This window comes from Somniosus microcephalus, chromosome 4 (genome assembly GCF_052327205.1).
Source record: "Somniosus microcephalus isolate GS21.2 chromosome 4, FLI_Smic_1.0, whole genome shotgun sequence".
Taxonomy (NCBI): Eukaryota; Metazoa; Chordata; class Chondrichthyes; order Squaliformes; family Somniosidae; genus Somniosus; species Somniosus microcephalus.
In genome coordinates, this window is record NC_140990.1 from 37036693 (window position 1) to 37062925 (window position 26233).

General features: G+C 49.3%; 1 pseudogene; it reads right to left on the reverse strand.

Annotated features, from left to right (window-relative positions):
* The window catches only part of LOC147118637 (uncharacterized), a 138822-nt pseudogene that overhangs the window by 66554 nt on the left and 46035 nt on the right, over positions 1-26233 (reverse strand).

The following is a 26233-nucleotide window of genomic DNA, read 5'->3' on the forward strand; positions in this document are numbered from 1 at the left end:
CTTGCTCTACGATTTTTCCTGCCAAAGTGCATAACCTCACACTTTCCAGTGTTGTATTCCATCTGCCAAATCTCTGCCCACTTACTTAGCCTGTCTATGTCCCCTTGCAGGTTTTTTATGTCCTCCTCACTCACTACTTTCCCTCCCATCTTAGTATCATCTGCAAACTTTGATGTGTTACACTCGGTCCCCTCCTCCAAATCGTTAATATAGATTGTAAAGAGTTGGGGACCCAGCACTGACCCCTGCGGAACACCACTGGTTACTGATTGCCAGTCTGAATATGAACCATTTATCCCAACTCTCTGCCTTCTGTTAGATAGCCAATCCTCTATCCATGCCAGAATATTACCCCCAATCCCGTGATTTTTTATCTTAAGCAATAATCTTTTGTGTGGCACCTTGTCAAATGCCTTTTGGAAGTCTAAATACACTACGTCCACTGGTTCACCTTTATCCACCCTATATGTTACTTCCTCAAAGAACTCCAGCAAATTTGTCAAACATGACTTCCCCTTCATAAAACCATGCTGACTTTGTCTTATTAAATTATGATTATCCAAATGTCCTGTTACTGTCTCCTTAATAATGGACTCCAAAATTTTACCTACCACAGATGTTAGGCTAACCGGTCTATAGTTTCCAGCCTTCTGTCTACTGCCCTTTTTAAATAAGGGTGTTACATTAGCAGTTTTCCAGTCTGCCGGGACCTTTGCTGAGTCCAGGGAGTTTTGGAAGATTATTACCAATGCATCCACAATCCCTACCGCCACTTCCCTCAAAACCCTGGGATGTAAGCCATCAGGTCCAGGTGATTTATCCGCCTTGAGTCCCATTATTTTACCAAGTACTACTTCCTTAGTGATTTTAATCGTATTTAATTCCTCCCCCCCGATAGCCCCCTGCTTGTCAAGTGTTGGGATATTCTTGGTGTCCTCTACTGTAAAGACTGATACAAAATATTCATTCAGTGTTTTTGCCATCTCCATATTTCCCGCCATTAATTTCCCGGTCTCATCCTCTAAGGGACCAACATTTACTTTAGCCACCCTTTTTCTTTTTATATAACTATAAAAACTCTTACTATCTGTCTTTATATTTTTTGCCAATTTACTTTCATAATCTATCTTCCCTTTCTTAATCAATCTTTTTGTTATTTTTTGCTGTCTTTTAAAGTTTTCCCAATCCTCTATCCTCCCACTAGATTTGGCTACCTTATATGCCCTTGTTTTTAGTCGAATACTATCCTTAATTTCTTTACTTAGCCACGGATGGCTGTCTTTTCTTTTACACCCTTTTTTTCTCAGTGGAATATACTTTTTTTGGAATTTGTAAAATAACTCCTTAAATGTACACCACTGATCATGTATCGTCTTATCCTTTAACCTATTTTCCCAATCCACTTTACTCAATTCCGCTCTCATACCTTCATAGTCTCCTTTATTCAAGCTTAGCACGCTTGTTTGAGATACAGCCTCCTCGCCCTCTAACTGAATATGGAATTCAACCATGTTATGGTCACTCATTCCAAGGGGATCCTTTACTAGGACATTTTTAATTAATCATGTCTCGTTACACAGGACCAGATCTAAGTTTGCTTGCCCCCTGGTTGGTTCAGTTACATACTGCTCAAGAAACCCATCCCTAATACACTCAATGAACTCATCCTCAAGGCAGCCCTGCCCAATTTGATTCATCCAATTTATATGATAGTTAAAATCCCCCATAATTATAGATGTTCCCTTATTACAAGCCTCAACTATTTCCTGATTGATACTCCGTCCAACCGAATTGCGACTGTTCGGAGGCCTATATACTACACCCACTAGTGTTTTTTTCCCCTTATTATTCCTTATCTCCACCCAAACTGTTTCATTATCCTGATCCTTTGACCCAATATCATTTCTCTGTATTACAGTGATTCCTTCCTTTATTAACATAGCCACCCCACCTCCCCTTCCTTCCTGCCTGTCCTTCCTGATTGTTAAATAACCTGGTATGTTTAATTCCCAGGCATTGTCACCCTGCAGCCATGTTTCTGTAATGGCCACAAGATCATACCCATATGTAGCTATTTGTGCCTTTAACTCGTCTATTTTGTTACGAATGCTACGTGCATTCAGATAGAGAACTTTCAAATATGTTTTGTGACACTTAGTTCCTGCTATTGCCCTTTTTATTACTTTACCTTTTACTCCACACCTTCTACCCCTTCCTGGCATGCTCTGGTTTTTAATTTCCCCACTGCTACCTAAGTCTTTGACCTTCTCTGTTGTCATTTTTATTATTTGCTCTCTAAGAACCTCCCCCCCACTAGTTAGTTTAAAGCCCTCTCTACAGCCCTAGTTATATGATCCGCCCGGACTCTAGTCCCAGCACTGGCCAAGTGAAGCCCGTCCCAACGGAACAGCTCCCTCCTGTCCCAGTACTGGTGCCAGTGTCCCAGGAAGCAAAACCCATTTCTCCCACACCAGTCTTTGAGCCACGCATTTAACTCTCTTATTTTATTTGTCCTAGCCAAATTCGCTCGTGGCTCAGGTAATAATCCAGAGATTATTACCCTTGTGGTTCTGCTTTTTAATTTGGCCCCTAGCTGCTCAAACTCCCTCAGCAGAACCTCCTTCCTTGTCCTATCTATGTCGTTGGTACCAACATGGACCACGACAACTGGATCCTCCCCCTCCCACTCCAAGTTTCTGTCCAGCCCAGAGGAGATGTCCTTAACCCTGGCACCGGGTAGGCAACACAGCCTACGGGACTCTCGCTCTTGGCTGCAGAGAACTCTATCTATCCCCCTAATAATACTATCCCCTACCACTACAACATTTCTATTTACTCCCCCCTCTTGAATGGCCCCCCTCTCCACGGTGCTGTGGCCAGGTTGCTCATCCTCCCTGCAGCCCCTGCTTCCGTCTCCACAGGGAGTAAGAAGCTCAAACCTGTTGGACAAGAGCAACGGCTGCGGCTCCTCCAACACTACCTTCTGGATCCCCGTACCTGCCTCACTCGTGGTCACACCGTCCTGTCCCTGACCATGGGCTACATCTGAATTAATTAACTTCATAGGTGTGACCACCTCCTGAAACATAGGGTCCAGGTACTTCTCCCCCTCCCTGATGTGTCGCAGTATCTGAAGCTCAGACTCCAGCTCACCAACACGGAGCTGGAGATCCTGTAGCAGCAGACACTTGTCACAGATGTAATCACCGTTAGCCTCAATGGGGTCTACCGGCTCCCACATCTCGCAACAGTAACACATCACCTGCTCCATTCCATGTAATTAATTATAAAAAAATTTATTTAATTAATTGGATTTAGATTAAATCAATCCCTCTAAATTACACCAGTTTAATGGTTAACCAACTGTCTCCCTTACAGCACAGACCCTAGAAAAAAACCGCCGAATTTAAGCTTGTAATAAAAAGAAGAAATACTCACCAACCAATCCAACCAATCACTTACCTGCTTCCTGGTGACGTCACTCTTGGATTATTTTTTACCTCTCTCCTCTGCTGTTGATTTGGTATGCCTCTGGTCGCTGCCGCTGGTTTTTATGCTGGGTTATAGCTCCTCCTCCTGACCTCGCTGCTCACTCCTAGGTCCGATGCTGGTCTCGGGCCTCTGGTCGCTGCCGCTGGTTTTTATGCTGGGTTATAGCTCCTCCTCCTGACCTCGCTGCTCACTCCTAGGTCCGATGCTGGTCTTGGGCCTCTGGTCGCTGCCGCTGGTTTTTATGCCGGGTTATAGCTCCTCCTCCTGACCTCGCTGCTCACTCCTAGGTCCAATGCTGGTCTCGGGCCTCTGGTCGCTGCCGCTGGTTTTTATGCCGGGTTATAGCTCCTCCTCCTGACCTCGCTGCTCACTCCTAGGTCCGATGCTGGGCAATTAGGAGAGAGCACCAGAAACAGGGGAATTATGAGAGCACCAGAAACAGGTTAAGTAGGAGAGAGCACCAGAAACAGGGGAATTAGCAGAGAGCACCAGAAACAGGGGAATTAGGAGAGAGCACCGGAAACAGGGAAATTAGGAGAGAGCTCCAGAAGAAAATGACTTAGTAGAGCGCCAGAAATGGGCAATTAGGAGAGGGCACCAGAAACTGGGGAATAAGAGAGAGCACCAGAAACACAGGAATTAGGAGAGAGCAACAGAAACAGGGGAATTAGGAGAGAGCACAAGAAACAGGGGAATTAGGAGAGAGCAACAGAAACAGGGGAATTATGAGAGAGCTCTAGAAACAGGGGAATTATGAGAGCACCAGACGCAGGAGAATTAGGAGAGAGCACAAGAAACAGGGCAATTAGGAGAGAGCACCAGAAACAGGGCAATTAGGAGAGAGCACCAGAAACAGGGGAATTATGAGAGCACCAGAAACAGGGGAATTAGGAGATAGCACCAGAAACAGGGGAATTAGGAGAGGACCAGAAACAGGGGAATTAGGAGAGAGCACCAGAAACAGGGAAATTAGGAGAGAGCTCCAGAAACAGGGGAATTAGGAGAGAGCACCAGAAACAGGGGAATTAGGAGAGAGCACCAGAGACAGTGGAATTAGGAGAGAGCACAAGGAACAGGGGAATTAGGAGAGAGCACCAGAAACAGGGGAATTAGGAGAGAGCACCAGAAACAGTGGAATTAGGAGAGAGCACCAGAAACAGGGGAATAAGGAGAGAGCACCAGGAACAGGGGAATTAGGAGAGAGCACCAGAAACTGGGGAATTCGGGGAGAGCAACTGAAACAGCGGAATTAGGAGAGAGCACCAGGAACAGGGGAATTAGGAGAGAGCACCAGAAACAGGGGAATTAGGAGAGAGCACCAGAAACAGGGGAATTAGGAGAGAGCACCAGAAACAGTGGAATTAGGAGAGAGCACCAGAAACAGGGGAATAAGGAGAGAGCACCAGCAACAGGGGAATTAGGAGAGAGCACCAGAAACAGGAGAATTAGGAGAGAGCACCAGAAACAGGGGAATAAGGAGAGAGCACCAGCAACAGGGGAATTAGGAGAGAGCACCAGAAACAGTGGAATTAGGAGAGAGCACCAGAAAAAAATGAATTAGGAGAGCGCCAGAAAAGGGCAATTAGGAGAGAGCACCAGAAACAGGGGAATTCGGAGAGGGCACCAGAAACATGGGAATTAGGAGAGAGCACCAGAAACAGGGGAATTAGGAGAGAGCACCAGAAACAGTGGAATTAGGAGAGACCACCAGAAACAGGGGAATTAGGAGAGAGCTCCAGAAACAGGGGAATTAGGAGAGAGCACCAGAAACAGGGAAATTAGGAGAGGCCCCAGAAACAGGGGAATTAGGAGAGAGCTCCAGAAACAGGGGAATTAGGAGAGAGCACCAGAAACAGGGAAATTAGGAGAGGCCCCAGAAACAGGGGAATTAGGAGAGAGCTCCAGAAACAGGGGAATTAGGAGAGAGCACCAGAAACAGGGGAATTAGGAGAGAGCTCCAGAAACAGGGGAATTAGGAGAGAGCAGCAGAAACAGGGGAATTAGGCGAGAGCACCAGAAACAGGAGAATTAGGAGAGAGCACCAGAAGCAAGGGAATAAGGAGACAGCACCAGAAACAGGGATATTAGGAGAGAGCACCAGAAACAGGGGAATTATGAGAGAGCACCAGAAACAGGGGAATTAGGAGAGAGCACCAGAAACAGGGGAATTAGGAGAGAGCTCCAGAAACAGGGGAATTAGGAGAGGGCACCAGAAGCAAGGGAATAAGGAGACAGCACCAGAAACAGGGATATTAGGAGAGAGAACCAGAAACATGGGAATTAGGAGAGAGCTCCAGAAACAAGGGAATTAGGAGAGGGCACCAGAAACAGTGGAATTAGGAGAGGACACGAGAAACAGGGGAATTATGGGAAAGCACCAGAAATAGGGGAATTAGGAGAGGGCACCAGAAACAGAGGAATGAGGAGAGATCACCAGACACAGGGGAATAAGGAAGAGCACCAGAAACACAGGAATTAGGAGAGAGCACCAGAAACAGGGGAATTAGGAGAGAACACCAGAAACAGGGGAATTAGGAGAGAGCACCAGAATCAGGGGAATTAGGAGAGAGCAGCAGAAACAGGAGAATTAGGAGAGAGCACCAGAAACAGGGAAGTTAGGAGAGAGCACCAAAAACAGGGAAGTTAGGAGAGAACACAAGAAACATAGGAATTAGGAGAGAGCTCCAGAAACAGGGGAATTAGGAGAGAGCACCACAAACAAGGGGACTAGGAGAGAGCACCAGAAGCAGGGGAATTAGGAGAGATCACCAGAAACAGGGGAATAAGGAGAGAGCACCGGAAACAGGGGAATTAAGTGAGAGCACCAGAAACAGGGGAATTAGGTGAGAGCACCAGAAACAGTGGAATTAGGAGAGAGCACCAGAAACAATGGAATTAGGAGAGAGCACCAGAAACAGGGGAATTAGGAGAGGGCACCAGAAACAGGGGAATTAGGAGAGAGCTCCAGAAACAGGGGAATTAGGAGAGAGCTCCAGAAACAGAGGAATTAGGAGAGAGCACCAGAAACAGGGGAATTAGGAGCGAGCTCCAGAAACAGGGGAATTAGGAGAGAGCACCTGAAACAGGGGAATTAGGAGAGAGCACCAGGCACAGGGGAATTTGGAGAGAGCACGAGAAACAGGGGAATTAGGAGAGATCACCAGAAACAGGGGAATAAAGAGAGAGCACCAGAAACAGGGGAATTAGGTGAGAGCACCAGAAACAGTGGAATTAGGAGAGAGCTCCAGAAACAGGGGAATTAGGAGAGAGCTCCAGAAACAGGGGAATTAGGAGAGAGCTCCAGAAACAGAGGAATTAGGAGAGAGCACCAGAAACAGGGGAATTAGGAGAGAGCTCCAGAAACAGGGGAATTAGGAGAGAGCTCCAGAAACAGAGGAATTAGGAGAGAGCACCAGAAGCAGGGGAATTAGGAGAGAGCTCCAGAAACAGGGGAATTAGGAGAGAGCACCTGAAACAGGGGAATTAGGAGAGAGCTCCAGAAACAGGGGAATTAGGAGAGAGCTCCAGAAACAGAGGAATTAGGAGAGAGCACCAGAAGCAGGGGAATTAGGAGAGAGCTCCAGAAACAGGGGAATTAGGAGTGAGCACCTGAAACAGGGGAATTAGGAGAGAGCACCAGGCACAGGGGAATTTGGAGAGAGCACGAGAAACAGGGGAATTAGGAGAGAGCACCAGAAACAGGGGAATTAGGAGAGAGCACCAGAAACAAGGGAATTAGGAGAGAGTACCAGAAACAAGGGAATTAGGAGAGAGCACCAGAAACAGGGGAATTAGGAGAGAGCACCAGAAACAGGGGAATTAAGAGAGGGCACCAGAAACAGGGGAATTAAGAGAGAGCACCAGAAACAGGGGAATTAGGAGAAAGTACCAGAAACAAGGTAATTGGGAGAGAGCTCCAGAAACAGGGGAATTAGGAGAGAGCACCAGAAAGAGAGGAATTAGGAGAGGGCACCAGAAACAGTGGAATTAGGAGAGAGCGCCAGAAACAAGGGAGTTCGGAGAGAGCACCAGAAACAGGGGAGTTCGGAGAGAGCACCAGAAACAAGGGAGTTCGGAGAGAGCACCAGAAACAAGGGAGTTCGGAGAGAGCACCAGAAACAGTGCAATTTGGAGAGGGCACAAGAAGCAGTGGAATTAGGAAAGAGCACCAGGAACAAGGGAATTAGGAGAGGGTACGAGAAACAGGGGAATTATGAGAGAGCACCAGAAACAGAGGAATTAGGAGAGAGCTCCAGGAACAGGGGAATTAGGAGCACCAGAAACAGAGGAATTAGGAGAGAGCACCAGAAACATGGGAAATAAGAGAGGGCACCAGAAACAGAGGAATTAGGAGAGAGCACCAGAACAGGGGAGTTGGGAGAGAGCACCAGAAACTGGGGAATAAGGAGAGTGCACCAGAAACAGGGGAATTAGGAGAGAGCACCAGAAACTGGGGAATAAGGAGAGTGCACCAGAAACAGGGGAATTAGGAGAGAGCACCAGAAACATGGAATTAGGAGAGAGCAGCTGAAACAGGGGAGTTAGGAGAGAGCACCAGAAACAGGGGAATTAGGAGAGAGCACCAGAAACAGCGGAACTAGGAGAGAGCACCGGAAACGGGGGACTTATGAGAGAGCGTCAGAAACAGGGGAATTAGGAGAGAGCAACAGAAACAGGGGAACAAGGTGAGAGCTGCAGAAACAGGGGAATTAGGAGAGAGCTCCAGTAACAGGGGACTCCCCATGTACCCAGGGTTAGAATCCCCATGTACAGTCCTAGTGTTAGAATCCCTATGTACATTTCCAGTTTTAGAATCCCCATGTACAATCCACATGTACAGTCCCAGGGTTATAATCCCCATGTACAGACCAGGCTTGGAATCCCCATGTACAGTCCCAGGGCTGGAATCACCATGCACAGTCCCAGGGTCAGAATCCACATGTGCAGTCCCAGGTTTGCATTCCCCATCTACTGTCCCAGGGTTGGAATCCCCATGTACAGTGCCAGGGTTAGAATCCCCATGTATAGTCCCAGGGTTAGATTCCCCATGTACAGTCCCAGGGTTGGAACCCCATGTACAGTCCCAGAGTTGGAATCCCCATGTACAGTCCCAGGGTTTGAATCCCCATGTACAGTCCCAGGTTTAGAATCCCTATGTACATTCTCAGGGTTAGAATCCCCATGTACAGTCCCAGGGTTAGAATCCCCATGTACAGTCCCAGGGGCAGAATCTGCACATAAAGTCCCAGGTTTAGAATCCCCACCTACAGTCTCAGGGCTGGAATCCCCATGCACAGTCCCAGGGTTAGAATCCCCATTTCGAGTCCCAGTGTTCGAATCCCCATGTACAGTCCCAGGGTTAGAATCTCCATGTACAGTCCCAGGGTTAGAATCCCCATACACAGTCCCAGGGTTGGAATCCCCATGTACAGTCCAAGGGATGGAATCCCCATGTACAGTCCCAGGGTTGGAATCCCCTTGTACAGACCAGGGTTAGCATCCCCATGTATATTCCAAGGGTTAGAATCCCCTTTTACAGTCCCAGGGTTAGAATCCCCATGTGCAGTCCCAGGGTTGGAATTCCCATGTGCAGTCCCTGGGTTGGAAACCCCATGTACAGTCCGAGGGTTGGAATCCCCATGTACAGTCCCAGGGTTAGAATCCCCAGGTGCAGTCCCAGGGTTGGAATCCCGATGTGCAGTCCCTGGGTTGGAATCCCCATATGCAGTCCCAGGGTTGGAATCCCCATGTGCAGTCCCAGGGTTAGAATCCCCATGTACAGTCCCAGGGTTAGAATCCCCATGTGCAGTCCCAGGGTTGGAATCCCCATGTGCAGTCCCTGGGTTGGAATCCCCATGTACAGTCCTAGGGTTGGAATCCCCATGTACAGTCCCAGGGTTGGAATCCCGATGTACATTCCCAGGGTTAGAATCCCCATGTCCAGTCACAGAGTTGGAGTCACCATGTACAGTCCGAGGTTTGGAATCCCCATGTGCAGTCCCAGGGTTAGAATCCCCATGTGCAGTCCCTGGGTTGGAATCCCCATGTACAGTCCCAGGGTTAGAATCCCCATGTACATTCCCAGGGTTAGAATCCCCATGTACAATCCCAGGGTTAGAATCCCCATGTACAGTCCCAGGGTTAGAATCCACATGTACAGTCCCAGGGTTACAATCCCCATGTACAGTCCTAGGGTTGGAATCCCTATGTACATTCCCAGGGTTAGAATCCCCATGTACAGTCCCAGGGGTAGAATCTCCACGTATAGTCCCAAGGTTAGAATCCCCACGTACAGTCCCAGGGCTGGAATCCCCATGTACAGTCCCAGGGTTAGAATCCCCATGTACAGTCTCAGGGTTAGAATCCCCATGTATAGTCCCAGGGTTAGAATCCCCATGTACTGTCCCAGGGTTAGAATCCCCATGTACAGTCCCAGTGTTAGAATCCCCATGTACAGACCCAGGGTTAGAATCCCCATGTACAGTCCCAGGGTTAGAATACCCATGTACAGTCCCAGGGTGAGAATCCCCATGTACTGTCCCAGGGTTAGAATCCCCATGTACAATCCCAGTGTTAGAATCCCCATGTACAATCCCAGGGTTAGAAACTCCATGTACAGTCCCAGGGTTAGAATCCCCATGTACAGTCCCAGGGTTAGAATCCCCATATACAGTCCCAGGGTTGAAATCCCCATGTACCGTCCCAGGGTTGGAATCCCAATGTACAGTGCCAGGGTTAGAATCCCCATGTACAGTCCCAGAGTTAGAATCCCCATGTACAGTCCCAGGTTAAGAATCCACATGTAAAGTCCCAGGTTCAGAATCCCCATGTACAGTCCCAAAGTTAGAATCCCCATGTACAGTCCCAGGTTTAGAATCCCCATGAACAGTCCCAGGGTTAGAATCCCCATTTACGGTACCAGGGTTAGAATCCCCATGTATAGTCCCAGGTTTAGAATCCACATGTAAAGTCCCAGGTTCAGAATCCCCATGTACAGTCCCAGGTTTAGAATCCCCATGAACAGTCCCAGGGTTAGAATCCCCATTTACGGTACCAGGGTTAGAATCCCCGTATACATTCCCAGGTTTGGAATCCCCATGTACAGTCCCAGGGTTGGAATCTCCATGTGCAGTCTCAGGGTTAGAATCCCCATGTACAGTCCCAGGGTTAGAATCCCTGTGTACAGTCCCGGTGTTAGAATCCCACGTACAGTCCCAGGGTTAGAGTCACCATGTACATTCCCAGGGTTCGAATCCCCATGTACAGTCCCAGGGTTAGAATCCCCATGTACAGTCCCAGGGTTAGAATCCCCATGTACAGTCCCAGGGTTAGAGTCCCCATGTAAAGTCCCAGGGTTAGAATCCCCATGTGCAGTCCCAGGATTATAATCCCCATGTACAGTCCCAGGGTTAGAATCCCCATGTACAATCCCAGGGTTGGAATCCCCATGTACAGTCCCAGGGTTAGAATCCCCATGTACAGTCCCAGGGTTAGAATCCCCATGTGCAGTCCCAGGGTTAGAATCCCCATGTACAGTCCCAGGGTTGGAATCACCATGTACAGTCTCAGGTTTGGAATCCATGTGTTGCCAATGAGCTTGGGCCCCAGCACATGCTCACCGTAAATCCCAGGTAAAGTGCAGGCCCACTGCGCACTCTGAACCCCGTTTGCTGCTCCCTCTCTGCCCAACACTGCCTGCACCCCCGGCGCACTTGAGTGAAATTTCAGCCTCAGTGTTACAAGTTTCATTGGTTACAGGCTGGAGAGAGGAATAATTCAATCTGACCCAGAGCTGTGTGGTTGGTTCAGTCTGCATATCACTGACGGGCCCTTTTAAATTTGAGTGGTCAGGTATTCAAATTCCCGGTAACTCTATTCCCGGATAAAAAAGAGGGGAGAGCTGTGTTTAAATTAAAGAGTCTCCTTGGTGAATCTCGAGTGAAGGACCTGGTCAGCTTGCAACACTGAAAGTGAAATATCAGTGAGAAATTTCCAATTAGCAGTTTTTGATCAATATCGAATCCCACAGGGATGTGGAATTCAAGAATAAGGATGGAACTGGGGAAGATTTGAAATGTATTAACAAAGGATTCGAGCGGCCCTTACTGTTGGGATCTTTCTTTGTTTTGTCCATTCAAGGAGTTAGATAACAGGCTTCCTCCTGTGAATATAGAGCTGGATTATTGGGCGGTGATGTGCCTACTCGTGTCCGTATGATCCTCCTGGCACTGACGACTTTTGTAAACAGTTTTTACATGGCATTAGACGAGGTGGATATACAGACAGGATTAAACCTGGGCCCCTCCTGTTCCTATGACTCAGTCGCACTGGGCGGTGTCTTTGCCCACTGAGCCATTGGGAGGAGGGTCCAGTGACCCTGCTGGAAAACGCACGTGTGAGTCCTCAGGTGAGGACAGTGGAACAGCCTGTCGACACTCACTGTCGAGGTTCACACATGGAGATTGGGCACATGGGTCACATATTGGAGAGAAACTGGTGAGTGTAGAACTGAACCCAGCCAGAGTCAGCACCTTCAGTGGAGGAGAGGGAGGGGAACCAGTGAGTGTAGAACTGAAGCCAGCCAGAGTCAGCACCTTCAGGGGAGGAGAGGGAGAGGAACCAGTGAGTGTAGAACTGAACCCAGCCAGAGTCAGCACCTTCAGGGGAGGAGAGGGAGGGGAACCAGTGAATGTAGAACTGAACCCAGCCAGAGTCAGCACCTTCAGGGGAGGAGAGGGAGAGGAACCAGTGAGTGTAGAACTGAACCCAGCCAGAGTCAGCACCTTCAGGGGAGGAGAGGGAGGGGAACCAGTGAGTGTAGAACTGAACCCAGCCAGAGTCAGCACCTTCAGGGGAGGAGAAGGAGGGGAACCAGTGAGTGTAGAACTGAACCAAGCCAGAGTCAGCACCTTCAGGGGAGGAGAGGGAGGGGAACCAGTGAGTCTAGAACTGAACCCAGCCAGAGTCACCACATTCAGGGGAGGAGAGGGAGGGGAACCAGTGAGTGTAGAACTGAACCCAGCCAGAGTCAGCACCTTCAGGGGAGGAGAGGGAGGGGGACTAGTGAGTGTAGAACTGAACTCAGCCAGACTCAGCTCCTTCAGGGGAGCAGAGAGAGGGGAACCACTGGGTGTCGAACTGAACCCAGCCAGAGTCAGTACCTTCAGGGGAGGAGAGGGAGGGGAACCAGTGAGTGTAGAACTGAACCCAGCTAGAGTCAACACCTTCAGGGGAGGAGAGGGAGGGGAACCAGTGAGTGTAGAACTGAACCCAGCCAGAGTCAGCACCTTCACGGGAGGAGAGGGTGGGGAACCAATGAGTATAGAACTGAACCCAGCCAGAGTCAGCACCTTCAGGGGAGGAGAGGGGAACCAGTGAGTGTAGAACTGAAATCAGCCAGAGACAGCACCTTCTTGGAGAAGGAAAGAAAATTTGGAGATGGTGGGATGGGTTTGGATTTCAGCACAGGGAGGAGGGAGATTGTGTGGGACGGGGATTTACAGCTTTGATGAAATGAGAGGAAAGAATGTTCCATAGAAACTAGAATTGTCTGTTCTGAATTTCTATCTTGTACTTACAGTGATGACTTTTGTAAACTCCTTTTACAGGATGTTAGAATTTACAGACGGGAAGCTCAAACCAAACATCATTTCAAGATCTGACAGAGTCACTCGATTCATCAGGCCTCTGAATGTGGAAGGAGAAATGTTTATCTGTTCTGTCTGTGAGGAAAGATTTCAAACATCAGTGTGACTGGAAAGGCACTGAGACACCCACACCCGAGTGAGAGTGTTCCAGTGTACTGATTGTGGAAAGAGCTTTAACCAGTTACACAGCCTGAAAAACATTGCACCATTCACAGCGGGGAGAAAATGTACACGTGTTCTGTGTGTGGACGAGGCTTCAACTGATCGTCCAACCTGGAGAGACACGAGGACACCTGCACCATGGAGAAACCATGGAAATGTGGGGACTGTGGGAAGAGATTCAATTACCCTTCCCAGCTGGAAGCTCATTGATGCAGTCACACCGGGGAGAGGCCGTTCACCTGCTCCGTGTGTGGGAAGGGATTCACTCTGTCATCCAGCCTCACTTCACACCAACTTGTTCACACTGATAAGAGATCTTTTAAATGTTCTGACTGTGAGAAGAGTTTTATAAGTACAAGGGATCTTCTGACACACCAGCGAGTTCACACTGGGGAGAGACCGTTTACCTGCTCCGTATGTGGGAAGGGACTTGCTCTGTCATCCCACCTGCTGACATACTAGCGAATTCACACTGGGGAGAGGCTGTTCACCTGCTCCGTATGTGGGGAGGGATTCACCCAGTCATCCACCCTCCTGAGACACCAGCGAGTTCACAAATGACTGCAGAGGTTGGATTCTGCTGTTACTGCTGCTGTTAATCACATCCAAGACCGAACCATGTTAATTCTGACAGTTGGGGTTTGTTTCTGAAGTTATAACCCTGTAACGGGGCTGGAGTTAAATATTTTGATATCTGTCAAATAAATCAGCTTTGTTTCAAACACACAGTGTGTCGAGTCCTTGATTTCTCCAAGCTAAGAGGAGATTAATTGATGTCCTGTTACTGACTGCTCCATTTTTGGGCCTTTTCTCCTTTCTAACTCTAGATTATTTCAGTTCTCATACCTTCAGTTACTCTCATGGACAAGTCCCAGCTCTCCATACCTTCCAGAGTGCATCTCCCAGCCTTGGTATCCAGGGAAGGTATTGGTAACACGCCCAGGATAACTAAACACAAAACCCAGCCTAATCCCATCTTGGTCCGTAGCCCTGTCGGTTATGGCACTGTAGCAGGGATGTGATTGCATTGGAGAGGGTGTATATCCAAGTACTTTTTAAATACGATGAGCGTTTTTGCCTCGACCACATTTTCAGACAGTGAGTTCCAGACCCCCACCACCCTCTGAGTGAATAAAGTTCTCAGCGCCCCGCTAATACTTCTGCCAATCACTTTAAATCCATGCCCCCTGGTTATTGACCTCTCTGCTAAGGGAAATAGGTCATAGTTATACAGCACAGAAAGAGGCCCTTCGGCCCATCGTGTCTGCGCTGGCCATCAAGCCCTGTCTATTCTAATTCCATTTTCCAGCACTTGGTCCGTAGCCTTGTATACTATGGCGTTTCAAGTTCTCATTTAAATGCTTCTTGAATGTTGTGAGGGTTCCTGCCTCTACCACCCTTTCAGGCAGTGAGTTCCAGATTCCCACCATCCTCTGGGTGAAAAAGTTTTTGCTCAAATCCCCTCTAAACCTCCTGCCCCTTACCTTGAAACTATGCCCCCTGGTTATTGACCCCTCTACTAAGGGGAAAAGTTCCTTTCTATCTACCCTATCTACGCCCCCCCATAATTTTGTACACCTCAATCAGGTCCCCCCTCAGCCTTCTCTGCTCTAAGGAAAACAACCCCAGCCTGTCCAGTCACTCTTCATAGCTGAAGCGCTTCAGCCCAGGTAACATCCTGATGAATCTGCTCTGCACCCTCTCCAATGCAATCACATCCTTCCTATAGTGTGGCGACCAGAACTTTACATGGCATTCCAGCTGTGACCTAACCAGGGTTTTTTACAGCTCCATAATAACCTCCCTGCTCTTATATTCTATGCCTCGGCTAATGAAGGCAAGTATCCCATATGCCTTTTTAACCACCTTATCTACCAGTCCTGCTGCCTTCAGTGATCTATGTACATGCACACCAAGGTCCCTCTGATCCTCTGTCCTTCCTAGGGTCCTACCATTCATTGTGTATTCCCTTGCCTTGTTAGTCCTCCCAAAATGTATCACCTCACACTTTTCAGGGTTTAATTCCATTTGCCACTGTTCTGCCCATCTGACCAATCCGTCTATATCGTCCTGTAGCCTGAGGCTTCCCTCCTTGCTACTTACCATTCCTTCCTATCCACCCTATCTCGCCCCCTCATAGTTTGATACACCTCAATTAAGTCTCGTCTCAGCCTCCGCTGTTCCAAAGAAAACAACCCCAGCCTATCCAATCTATTCTCATAGCTAAAATTCTTCAGTCCTGGCAACATCCTCGTAAATCTCCTTTGTATCCTCTCTAGTGCAATCACATCTTTTCTGTAATGTGGTGACCAGAACTACACACAGTATTCTAGCTGAGGCCTAACTAGTGTTTTATACAGTTCAAGCATAACCTCCCTGCTCTTGTATTCAATTTCAATTCAATTCAATTCAAATGCTTTATTGGCATGAAAGTTTACAGAGAACCATATTGCCAAAGCTTACATTGCAAAAAGGTACAGTTTTCTAACATTCTGTAGGTGTCAATCGATTTGACATTTGTTGGGTACATACAATATTACTTTTAAACAATATTAATTTTAAACAGTCTTTGTACTTCATTTGGTACGTTCAATATTAATTTTAAACAGTCTTAATTTTAAACAGTCCTCAGGTTGTGACATGTTGTTACATATTTGGCCCCAAGGTATGGTCTGTCTCCTTCTCCTGGGACTAATCTCAATTTTGACAGATCATCCAATTCCTTGAAATCTGGGGTTATAAAGGAAATTCTTCCATATGCCTTCTTAACCACCTTATCTACCTGTGCTTCAGGGATCTGTGAACAGGCTCTCCAAGGACCCTCTGTTCCTCTACACTTCTCAGTATCCTATCATTTAATGTGTATTCCCTTGCCTTGTTAGCCCTCCCCAAATGTATTGCCTCACAGTTCTCCGGATTAAATTCCATTTGCCACTTTTCTGCCCACCTGACCAGTCCATTGATATCTTCCTGCAGTCTGCAGCTTTCTTTCTCACTATCAACCACACGGCCAATTTTTGTATCTTCTGCAAACTTCTTAATTGTGCATTAGTGAATAGAAAAAAAAATTGAGATTGAATTGAGGACTGAACCATGTTCATTTGAGCAGTTATAGTTTGATTCTAATGATCTTAATAACCCCTATAAATGGGCTGGAGATTAATATTCTGTATAAATATTTAATAAATCAACATTTCAAACATTGTGTTGAATATTTGATTTCGCCATGATAAGAGAAGACTAATTGATGTTCTGTTACAGACTATTGCATTTTTGGGCCTTTTCTTACTCTGGATTATTTCAGTTCTCATCCAGTCCGCCTTCTACCACATCAAACACCAACCTTGCTCCATTTGAGTACATGGATTGTGGATCTCATAGACTGAACTGTAGTATCTCACTGTGCACTCATCTGTGCACTCATGGTTCCCAGTCACTGCGGGGCGCGGGGGCCGCTAAATAAAGGGAACTCCTCCTGCAGTATAAATGGCAGCCATTTTGCACCACTCCTTCTTTGTGAGAGACGGATCTTTGGAGAGAGACAAAGGTAGAGAGCTTTCTGGTTTGGCTGAACACTCGCACAGGTACTTGTGGCTTCAGGCCACAGCTTTGCACTTGTCTTTAACTTCAGTGTCATAGCATTGATTGGAAACATATAATGGGGGCTGCAATGGGTGGAAATGTTGGGCTTCTCCATTGCATTCAAAGGGCTCAGAGACACCATCAGAGAGTGCCAGTCATGGCCAGATGGAGAAGGGGCAACAGGCGTCGGCAAAGGAGGCCTTACCCACCCAGGGTATACCGCCAGCAGTTCTCATATCTGAACATGTCTGAGGAGCAGTGTGTTTGGAGGCTGCGATTCAGAAGGGCGGTGGTCACTGAGATCTGCCACCTGCTTTGCGGAGATCTGCAGCCACAGCTGAGGAGCAGGACGTCTTGGTCGGTGGCAGTGAATGTGACGGTGGCTCTCAACTTCTATGCCACCGGCTCCTTCCAATCCGCTACTGGGGACATTTCCAACATCTCCCAGTTTGCGGTACATTGCTGCATCCGCCAGGTGACCAATGCCCTTTTCAGAATGCGACGTCAGTTCATCTCCTTCCCCATGACCGTTGACAAGCAGCAAGAGAGTGCAATGGGCTTTGCAGCATTAGCGGGTTTCCCCATGGTGCAGGGCGCCATTGACTGCACGCATGTGGCTCTGCGGACATCTCTAGAGAATGCCGAGGATTACCGCAACCGGAAGGGCTACCATTCGCTCAACGTGCAGTTGGTGTGTGACCACAGGCAGCTCATCCTAGCTGTCAATGCCCGCTTTCCAGGCAGCAGCCACGATGCCTTCATCCTGCGCCAGACTTCTGCGGCAGACATGTTCGAGGCCCAGCCTCACCCACGAGGATGGCTTCTCAGGGACAAAGGCTATCCTTTGTGCACCTGGCTGATGACCCCGTTCCGTGTGCCCAGCACCCCTGCTGAAGAGGGATACAATGACAGCCATCAAGCAACCAGGAACATAATTGAGCAAACAATCGGCGTGCTGAAGCAGTGGTTCTGCTGTCTGGATCGTTCCAGGGGAGCCCTACAGTAATCGCCTGAGCGAGTCTCCCATTTCGTTGTCGTGTGCTGCATGCTGCACAACCTGGCTATCTGCAGGACTCAGCCACTGCCAGCAGATATTGGAGGACCACCTGAGGAGGAGGAGGAGCAGGAGAAGGAGGAGGAGGACCAGCATAGGAGGGAGGCAGAAAGTGCAAGGGCTGCCCGTCGGCGGCTTATTGCAAGTCGGTTCTAGGCCCCCTCTCAGGGAATGGCTTGTGCCAATGGCAGAAGATGAATGTAGCCATTCCACAAGCCCTCAGCCGAGCAGGGCAACCAGGACTTCCAAAAGAAAGCATGGACAGTGCGATTTAAGAACATTTTTACTGTGATACCTCTGTGCCCTTCCCACATGACAAACTAATGGAGAGAAACCCCCCCCAAAAACACAAATACACCAGTCTCGGCCTTTATATATGAAACAAATACACCAGTCTCGGCCTTTACAAGTAAAACAAATATACCAGTCTCGGCCTTTATATATGAAACAAATACACCAGTCTCGGCCTTTACAAGTAAAACAAATATACCAGTCTCGGCCTTTAAATATGAAACAAATACAGCAGTCTCGGCCTTTATATATGAAACAAATACACCAGTCTCGGCCTTTAAATATGAAACAAATACAGCAGTCTCGGCCTTTATATATGAAACAAATACACCAGTCTCGGCCTTTAAATATGAAACAAATACAGCAGTCTCAGCCTTTGTATATGAAACAAATACACCAGTCTCGGCTTTTATAAGTAAAACAAAACATTTGGCCACACCTTCTACTTTTTCCCCTGCGAGGGTGATCCGTTTCGCTTCCGTGACTGGCCCCTACCCACCCTACAGCTCCTCCTCAATGGGACCCCAGTGGCTGCTGCAAGGCTGGGGGAAGGCTGCTGAGGGTCAGATGTTGAGATGGCAGATGCCCTTGGGGGTCGGCCTGGACCAGCTCTGGGACTGGAGGGGCCGGCTGCTGACTGCTCCAACTCTGCTTGGGCGGCAGCAGTCTGTCCAACAGCTGGTGGCAGCTGCAATGGAAGAGTGACAGTGTTGGCTGCAGGAATGCTGCCAACCTGACAGATCACAGGCACTCCCTGGTCGGCTGATACATTGGCACGCGCATGGGCCAGCACTGCAGCATGCGCAGCAATCTGCTGAGGCACAGACTGCTGGGCTGCTGCGGCACAGCGAATGCCCCAGCGATGCCTGGCTGATCCAGCAAGTGTGGCAGCAGTTAGTGCCCGTGTGGCCCTGGTCTGTGTCTGCATGACAGCAGCCAGTGAATGCACGGCACGACTGAGCACTTGGCTAGAAGCCGCCTGTGAAGCAGCGAAGTCCTGCTGACTCCTAGCCTGTGCTGCCGCGATGCCCTGCAGACTCCTGGCCTGTGCTGCACTGAATTGTTGCAGACTCCTGGCCTGTGCTGCACTGAATTGTTGCAGACTCCTGGCCTGTGCTGCCCCGAATTCCTGCACACTCCTTGCCAGTGACTCTATGGAGCCAGGCACCCTTGCCACTGCAGCCATGAGCTCAGTGTGCCTGCGCTCAGCCTGGGCGCCCATTTCCGCTAGGAGCCGCACCTCCTCTGTGCTCACCGTAGCAGGACTGGAGGCCACACTCACCCTCCGGGGAGAAGGCCGCCGAGCTTCCCCACGCCTCCCGCGTTGCTGCAGCCCGCTGGTCCCCAGAGCTTCACTATGCTCCGACCCTTCCCCCCTGCTCCCCTCCAGGGAAGACGTGTCACCATCATGGCCATGGGCTGCCTCGGCTGAGGGTGTCCCTGATGGGCTGGCTTCCTCTTCCTCCTCCTCTATGTCTGACTCGGACACAGTGCCAGCTTGAGGGGCTGCCTCCTCACCTGGCGAGTCACCATCTGAAAGCAGGGAGGCACAAGAGTTGCTTTAGAGTGAGGACAGGGCAGCAGCGAGGGAGGCGTGAGTGCTGCTGTGCACTGCATTGGTTCGATAGTGGCAAAGGATGCTGGTGTGAGGCGCAAGTGGAAAGGGAGAGGTCAAAAAGGTGATGACCTTACCATTGGTGCCCAGAACAGGTTCAGCATCTCCAGTGGCGATGGGGCCACTCAGCCGGCCTGCCATGATCCGCTCCACTCGCTGCTCGAGGTCTCTCAGCTGTTTCAGGTCAGGACGACCTCCCCCGGTCTGTCGCTGCTGTCTTCTGTTATGCACCAGCTTGGCCTGCAAGAGAAAGGACCGCCTCTAAGTACAGTGTCAAGCCCTGATCTTGCCCACACTGCCTCCCATGTTCAATTAGCCCTGTCAGTGTCAAGCCCTGATCTTGCCCGCACTGCCTCCCATGGTCGAATAGCCCTGACAGTGTCTAAAGTCCTGATTGTGCAAGTGCTTTTCATGACAGTCCCATAGCTGCTGGATGAGGGCTGGCCATTAGGGCTTTCAGACCTGTTTGGCCATAAAGTGAGGTGCACATGCAGGGATGAGGAGGATACTGGAAAGGGTACTCACCCTGACAACCCGAGTGAGATCGTTCAATTTTTTCTGGCACTAGGTTGGTGTCCTGCCAACCACGCTGTTGGACGTGACCCTGTTTGCCACATCCCTCCATGCTTTCCGATATTCGGCGGGCAGCGGCCTCCTGCCACCCTCAGGGAAGAGGATATGGCACCTGTGGTCCACTGTGCCAACCAGCAGCCTCAGGTCACCCTCGCCGAAGCACTGCGCTCTCTCCCTGGCCTTCTCCATTCTCCTGGGCGTGGAGCTGTTCCAGAAGCAGTGTTCAGGCCTTGCCTTAGGGCTGCAGTGTGCAGGGCGTGGCAGCCAAGCAATTCCACCCTCCCCCTTTAAGTGCTGACTGGCGCCTGACTGTCTGCCCTCAATGAGCACCTCGCCACACCTGCGCTGCACCCGCCTTCGGTGTTTGCGCCCCGGATTGCCAGCTTAGTGCCTAATGATAGTCATGCATCGCCTGCTTTAGCGCAGCAGCAGCCTCTTGGGGTGATGCAACTGAATATCGGCGAAGGTGGTGCTAAGTTGCGCCGGGCGCAAAAGTTAGCGAACGCCATACTGTAGCGCCCCAAACATGGCTATACTGAATTTCTAGGCCAGGGTGTCCCGGCTCTCCACCTTTAAAGGGACAAGGAGACGACCAGCTGGGCTGAATGGCCCTGCTTTATGACATCACTGCAGTGCCTAGCAACCAGCCTCCCTGAGCCCTGCTCATTATGGGCTGGGTTTAGCTCAGTGCTGTTACAGGAAGGGAAACAGGAGCAGGATCGCCCCGTGTGGAGCCCAGGATTAATGGGGAGAGGTACAGGATCAATTTATTCCTTATTGAGTGAGAAATGTCATTGTCCCGGACACTCCCTGTCGCTCGGTATCTGTGTCAGGGAGCGGCTGATGGGTTTACTCTGTACCTAACCCGTGCTGTACCCGACTGGAGAGTGTTTGATGCTGACACTAGGGGCTCAGCTCCACGAGCACAACATTTAACCCAAAGATGATCTGATAAACCTATCAGCTTCTCCCCTAGACACAGGTCCTGAAGGACAGGGAGTGTCTCTGATATTTTGGTCGGTGTCGTTGATCAAGTTTAAACACCTCGCTCACATCTCCTCTCACTCTGCTTTGTTCTAATGAGAAGTGCCCCAGTTTCTCTCGTCTCTCCTCCTGGGAAAGAGAAGTTCGCCTCAGTTAGAAACTCAAACAGGTGCTTCACTGCAGACAGGTCATCATGAGGAAACATTTCTTTACCCAGTGAGTTATTATGATCTGAAATGCACTGCCTGAAAGGGTGGAGGAAGCAGATTCAAGAGTAACTTTCAAAAGGGAATTGGATAAATATTTGAAGGGAAAACAGTTACCGGGATATGGGGAAAGAGCAAGGGATTGGGACTAATTGGATAGCTCTCCCAAAGAGCTGGCACAAGCATGATGGGCCGAATGGCCACCTTTTGTGCTGTATCATTCTCTGATTCTCTGATAACTAAAGCCTCTCATCCATGGTATAACCTCAGGGAATTTATTCTGCAGCCTCTCTGTGGCCCCGACATCCTTCCCAGTGTAAGATGCCCAAAACTTATTCTAACTGTAGCCGAACCGATGGTTTTGTTTTCTCCGCCCCATTTATAAAAAACCTCGGGTAACATTTTTAAACCACTTTATAAACTTGTCCTCCAACTTTTAAAGATTTGTGTATCTGATCTCCCTGTAGATTTTAGAGATATTAACATAACATGGCTGAAATACATTGACATCAAATGTCTGATATAATGTGTATTATGGGAAAGAGAAGTTTAGTCTGAGTTAGAAACTCAAACAGGCGTTTCACTGCAGACAGGTCACCATGGCAACACTGATAAGACATTCCATTCACTGAATCGACTGGTTGGAACCTGTAATCAGATCAGGGGAAAGAACAGGTTTTGTCTGTTATTAACCACAATATAAGCTTAGAATCATAGAATGGTTACAACACAGAAGGAGGCCATTCGGCCCGTCGAGCCCGTGCCGGCTCTCTGCAAGACCACTTCAGCTAGTCCCACTCCCCTGCCCTTTCCCCGTAGCCCTGCAAATGTTTTCCTTTCAGGTACTTATCCAATTCCCTTTTGAAAGCAGTGATTGAATCTGCCTCCACCACCCTTTCAGGCAGTGCATTCCAGATCCTAACCACTCGTTGTGTAAAAAAGTTTTTCCTCATGTCGCCTTTGGTTCTTCTGCTAATCCCCTTAAATCTGTGTCCTCTGGTTTTCGACCCTTCCGCCAATGGGAACAGTTTCTCTCTATCTACTCTGTCCAGAACTCTCATGATTTTGAACACCTCTATCAAATCTCCTCTCAACCTTCTCTGCTCTAAGGAGAACAACCCCAGCTTCTCCAGTCTATCCACGTAACTGAAGTCCCTCATCCCTGGAATCATTCTTGTAAATCTTTTCTGCACCCTCTCTAAGGCCTTCACATCCTTCCTAAAGTGTGGCACCCAGAATTGGACACAATACCCCAGTTGAGGCCGAACCAATGTTTTATGAATGTTCATCATAACTTCCTTGCTTTTGTACTCTGTGCCTTCCTTGCTTTTGTTGCCTCTTGTTGCTGGCTCCAGGCACTGGAGCAGTTCCTGTGTGTTCAGCTCTCAGCTGCAGTCAGTACCTGGGCCGGGCTCAGCACTTTACCCAGCACATCTCTGTCCATGTTGTCATACTTGACACGGAGGGGCTGCGCAAGCTTCTCGTCCACCTCGGTCAGGGCGAGAGGTCCCGACCACTCGTACAAGTCTACGGGCATGTTGCGGCCGCACTGCGGACAGCCCGGCATAGGCTGCGTGAGCTGGAGCTGCGTGAGCTACACTGGAGAAGGTTGAGATTCCAGAAATCGTGGGGAACCAAGGGGCTAATGAGAGCGAGGAACTTAAAGTAATTCATATCAGTTGAGAAAAAGCACTTGAGAAACTAAAGGGACTAAAAGCCGACAAATCCCCTGGACCTGACGGCCTACATCCTAGGGTTCTAAAAGAGGTGGCTGCAGAGCTAGTGGATGCATTGGTCGTGATCTTCCAAAATTCACTAGATTCTGGAAAGGTCCTAGTGGATTGGAAGGTAGCAAATGTAACCCCGCTATTCAAGAAAGGAGGGAGAGAGAAAACAGGGATCTACAGGCCAGTTAGCCTGACATCAGTCCTGGGGAAAATGCTGGAATCCATTATTAAGGAAGTGGAACAGGGCACTTAGAAAATGATGATATGATTAGGCAGAGTCAACATGGTTTTATGAAAGGAAATCATGTTTGACAAATTTATTCGAGTTTTTTGAGGATGTAACTAGCAGGGTAGATAAAGGGGAACCAGTGGATATAGTTGGATTTCCAAAAGGCATTCGGTAAGGTATCACATAAAAGGTTGTTACGCATGGGGTTGCCGGTAATTTATTATCATGGATAGAGGATTGGTTAACGGACAGAAAACAGAGAGTAGGGAGAAATGGGTCATTTTCCAGTTGGCAGGCTGTAACTAGTGGGGTGTCGCAAGGATCAGTGTTGGGGCCTCAGCTATTTACAATCTATATTAATGACCTAGATGAAGGGACCGAGTGTAATGTATCCAAGTTTGCTGACGATACAAAGCTAGGTGGGACAGTAAGCTGTGAGGACACAAAGGGGTCGATTTTAACTCAGGTGCGGGCAATTGTTGGGTTCCCCGAATTTCATGATTCCCACACGAATCTAAATGGATGTGTGAGATTGATGCAATTTTAACTCAATTGGCCAATTGATTTCCAACATGTGGGAAGCCTTTGCAAATGGGTTTTTCATGACTGCAAGTCCCCTCCGATGACATCATCATTGCTGCTGCATTTAAGGTCCACAGCAAGCCTTGCTTCCTCTGCGCGCTTCCAAGCTTTCCCCTTATGATGGCACAGGAGCCTGCAGGAGCAATGGCCAGCGGGAGGGCAAGAGCTGTGCCTAAATTTGATGAGGCATCACTGCAGGCATTGTTGGATGGGGCTAGGGCCCACAGGGAGGTCCTGTTCCCTTCTTCAGGGAGGAAGAGGCCTCCCAGTCAGACCAAGGCTGTGTGGCTACAGGTGGCTGGGGAAGTCAACTCCTTGGGGCTCACACGGCGCACCTGGATGCAGTGCAGGAAAAGATTCCATGACCTTCATCGCACTGGAAAAGTAAGTATGAAGTTTCCATCACCCTCAATCTGATCCCCATTGCCTTTCCTCACCAGCACTCAGCTTTAGCAATCTCTTGCTCCACATCCCACTTGACACTCACATCCATGCACCCTTAGCCATTCCCTTTCTCTCTATGCTCACATTCACCTAACTATTCTACCATGCAGCCCTCACACTCCCTATCACTCTGATGCTATGAAAACAACTGACAACACACAGGGAGGGCCCTTGGTGTTGTAATCTCACTCCATCTTTGTTTCCTTCTAAGTATCTATGCTATGGAATCTCTACACTCACTCCTTCATTCTCACTCAAACTCCACTTGTCTCCCTCATTGCAGGAGAAGAGAGCTCACAACATGAGAGAGCGAGCCAGGACAGGAGGAGGGCTGCCCTCATTAGCCCAGCTCACCCCCTGGGAGGAAGGCGTCCTCGAGATTGCCGGGGCTGACATAGATGCAGAAGTTGGGGAAGGACAGACAGGTGCATCCCCGCAAGCTGGTGACAGAATAGTTTTCCATCTCTCTCATTGACATTGCATGAGTCGCTGATAATGATTCTGAAGCTACATCATATGGACTTATGATCATCTGCAATATGCAATGTGCATGTACCCTTGGCATCACATCTCTAACTTGTTCCTTGACTCCCCCACAAGACCATCAAGAGCCCCCGTCTGCACTGTGCAGGAGGAAGAGCCTGAGCATCCAGACTCCTCAGAGGAATCTGCAACCTCTGAGGGTGCAGCGTCATCAGCAATAAGCGCACCCAGCACCAGCGCAGACACTCACACCTAGGTGGGACCATCGCGAGATAGAGTAGTGTTGTCACCTGGCATATCACAGCTCACAAGTGAGCATCAGCAGATTGTGGAGACAGGGACAGCAGTGGAGAGTCCTCGTCGGAGGGCGCAGGACTCTCCCAGCTCGGCTCAGCTGCATGTCGACCCTCTGCCTCTGGGTCCATCCAGAAGATCAGAGGTGATGGAACTCCATGCACAGATGCAGGAGTCTCTGGCAGGTTTTGTCTCCAGGGTCGCTGCGAGTGTGGAGCGAATGGAGGAGTCCATAGCGAACATGAGCAGAGCCTTTGTGGAGTCAGTGGCGCATGAACGCATCAACACAGAAAGGATGGCTACCTACGTGGAAATGATTGCTGCCTCCGTGGTAAGGCTGGCTACGGTAGAGGAGAGGAGGGCTACGGCCATGGAGGAGGTTAGTCGCAAGGGTATGGAAAACATGGTGAGTGTTCAGAATACAATGACATCTCTTGAGGAGCGATGGGGATCTATTGAACAGAGAAACCAGACCTTCATGGAAGTCCTTCTGAGTAAGACTGCCATTGCAGATACAGGTCCCCATGGCCCCCCTGATGTGCAGCAAGGTGCTCTCAAGCCACTTGCAGGCACAGAGGGGGAGCTGACCCATGAGAGGGAGGTTGGTGGCAGGCCTCAAGGAAGTGGGGGTTCCTCTCCAAGTGTTCACACTTCCATGCCACTGCACAGCCCTCGGTCAGAGCCCCGCCGGAGTCCACACCCAAGTGAGATAGACGTCTCAACCCCTGCACAGCCGCAGGAGCAGCAGACTGCTGACGAGCCCTCACAGGCTTGCCACCCCAGTGGACGCCCGCCAAAGGTGTCAAGACAGGAGCAGCAGGAAAGTGAGCAAGGGGCCTCCACATCTGCTGAAGCCACAGGGGAACCA